General features: G+C 41.1%; 1 pseudogene across 1 annotated transcript; it reads right to left on the reverse strand.

Annotated features, from left to right (window-relative positions):
• Positions 1 to 1,677: 1,677 nt before the first annotated feature.
• LOC105526054 lies at positions 1,678 to 2,313 on the reverse strand (annotated as a pseudogene). Its single transcript, XR_001004012.1, has one exon. The product of XR_001004012.1 is annotated as a cytochrome c oxidase subunit 4 isoform 1, mitochondrial-like (transcript).
• Positions 2,314 to 3,214: the final 901 nt, after the last annotated feature.

Here is a 3,214-nt window from a genome sequence, read left to right on the forward strand (position 1 = left end):
TTTTGTTCTTTATATCTTGAATATTTTTCAGAGACCTCTGGTTTTTCCATTTGCTTGAAGAGGGTTCATAATTTCTTGGAGCATTTTTATGATAACTGCTTTAAAATCCTTGTCATAAATTCCAACATTTGTGTCACTTTGATGTTGGTGTCTGTAGATTGTCTTATCTTTCAGATTTTCCCTGTTCTTGGTATGATGAATAACTTTGATGAATAACTTTGGATTGTATCCTAGACATTTTGAGTATTACATAATGAGACTCTGGTTTAGAGGCAATCAACGTGCTTGAGCTCAAAACTCATGTCTTATTCACTTTTGTGGGCTGTGGCTTGAATGTCAATTTAGTTTTTATAGCCTTTGCCCTGCTCTTCTAATCTGCTCTATATAGTGTGTTATCCATAGGTGAATTGAAATCTATATGATATTTCTCACCATAGTTCAGTTTTCAAAACTTTACTATGTTGATGCCAGTTGATTTCATGCATGGACAATTTAGGGGTATGTACAGGACTTATACACAGATTTAACAAGATTTCTTTATCCAGTCCCCTCTTCTCCATAATCCTTCCTCACTCTCTAGTTGAGAGGAGGTAGGGCATTGCCTCTTTGCTGTGCTTCAGTTAGTAAATTCAGGGTGGTAGAGTGCTTCTCCCTACAGTTCATGTGGGTTCTGTGGTTGCTATGCCATTGAAGAAGGGAAGGGGCACTGCTTCTTTCCTCATCCTGTCTTGGTTTAGGGCAGGAGTGGTCAACAGAGCTCCAACCCATTCCAGTGAGGAGGGGAAGGCATGCTACTTTTGCTGTTAGTGCCAGGCAAGGATGCTCATCAGGGCTCTTCACAGTGCCTGGTGGAGATGCAGAGAGATGCAGTTCTTTCATGGTGTTTGTCTAAAATACAATGAGTATATTCAAAAGGGTTCTGTCTTGCAGCACTGTCCTCTTCCACATCCTTTGGCTAAGGGGATTGATTCTCAATTGGGGATAATTTTATTCCCCCAGATGACATCTGCCAATGTCTAAGACATTTTTGGTTGTCACAACTGGAGGGTTGTCACTGACATCTAGCCAGGGATGCTGCTAAATATCCTATAATACAGAGAACAAGATCCTACAGCAAAGAATTATCCAGCTCCAAATCAAAAGTGCCAAAGGTGAGAAACCCTGAGGGAGAGAGAGCAGACTTTTCTTGGAGCTTTTTGTTTTTTGTACTTATTCCATCTTGTCCAGAAATGGGGGTCCCTTCAACATTTTAATGTATTACTTTTTAGTCCTTTATCATCTATCACTGATGAGAATTATAACTTATAATTTATTTTTAGATAAATTGTCTTCCTCTGGTTGATTTTAAGAATTTCTCTCTCTCTCTCTTTTTTTAAATCTTAAATTTAACCATTATGGGTATAGTGTGGATTTGTTTTTATTTAGACATTTTCTGTCTTAATTCTCACTTTCTAATTTGGAAAATTCTTAGTCATCTCTTTGAGTATTATCTCTCTCTTTCATTCCCTTCTTTCCTTCTTAGACCTCTTTAAACTGCCATATGCTGGAACATCTCTTTCTGTGTTTCTTATCTGTTAACTATGCATTGATTCATATTCATATTCTTTGCTTCTCCTTTCTCCCTTCTCCACACCTTCTCTCTGGTAACTTCTCCAGATTTTTCTTCCACTTCGTTAGTTTTTTTTTTTCAGGTAAACTGGTCATTTATTAGCAGTGGTACTGTTTGGCATAACAGGTTTCCAGTAAATAGGCATGGAGTTGCATGGAGGTGACAGAGCAAGGCACAGACGCAGGACAGCATCTCTCACTTCTTCCACTCATTCTTGTCATAGTCCCATTTGGCGGCAAAGCCCTGCACAGGGTTCACCTCATGTCCAGCACCCTCTTGGTCTGCATGGCCACCCACTATTTGTCAAAGATGTGCGGGATGGGGCCGTACACACAGCTCTTCTCCCAGATGATAATGAACAACGTGAAGCCAATGAAGAACATGGCAGCACCAACAACCGTCTTCCACTCGTTCGCACCCCTGTTCATCTCCGCAAAGCTCTTCTTGAACTGAATGCAATACAACTCGACTTTCTCATCCATGGAGAGGTTGCTTCGGGAGGCCTTCTCCTCCTCCTTCAAGGCCTTCTATCTGGCAGACAGGTGCTTGACATGAGCCACGTCAGGTAAGGGATAGTCACATCGATCCACATAAGCTGGGAGCGCATTGTCACCACTCTTCACATCATTTCCGTGTGCTCGTACAGACGCCGATTTGGAAATTGCTCGCTTGCCAACTAGGCTAAATACCCTGGTAGGCAACATTCTGCTGCTGCTGTCCACCACCACCACCCTTTATGCCGGGTGTCCCGCGACCCCAGTACTTTTTTTTTTTTCAAACTGAGTTTTGCTTTTATTGCCCAGACTGGAGCGCAGAGGCGTGATCTCAGCTTGCTGCACTTCCGGCTCCCGGGTTCAAGTGATTCTCCTGCCTCCCGAGTAGCTGGGATTACAGGCACCTGCCACCATGCCCAGCTAATTTTTTGTGTTTTTAGTATAGATGGGGTTTCACCATGTTGGCCAGACTGATCTCGAACTCCTGACCTCAGGTGATCAGTCCACCTCGGCCTCCCAAGGTATTAGGATGACAGGCGTGAGCCACCGCGCCTGGCCCAGCCCAGTAGTTCTTTTTAAAGGTAGCTCTGTTCTATTATTTAACCTAGCAATAGTTTTGTTTTCCACTAATAATAGTTTTTATTTATAAGATTTTATTTGGTTATTTAAAATAAATCTGTCCCTTTGCCAGAGTATCTTATTCCTTCACCATGGTTTCTAAATTATTTTAAACTTGACTGTTTTGTAGTCCATTTGATTCATCTATTATTTTCACTTCTTAAGGTGTCAATTTTCAAGTCTGCTGATTCACCCTCATGCTGATTCGTTTCCTCATGTGTTCTGTGATATTTAATCGTGCTAGTTCATCTTCAGTGAGTTTCCCATAAGCTTTGAGCTGTAAAATTATTTATTTCAATCTCTGTCTGTAAGGACAGAGATTTTCATGTTGTGTTTACTGGATCCCTAGGAATTTTGGTGGTCCTGGATCACTTTATAGTAACAATTCATCTTGGAGTATTAAAAACTGTATGGAGGAAACATTTAGACCCCTCATCCTCTGCAAGCCCAGGATTTCTATTTCTCATGGGTGGCTTTTTTTTTTTTTTTTTTT

This window comes from Colobus angolensis, unplaced genomic scaffold (assembly GCF_000951035.1).
Source record: "Colobus angolensis palliatus isolate OR3802 unplaced genomic scaffold, Cang.pa_1.0 Scaffold57, whole genome shotgun sequence".
NCBI lineage: Eukaryota > Metazoa > Chordata > Mammalia > Primates > Cercopithecidae > Colobus > Colobus angolensis.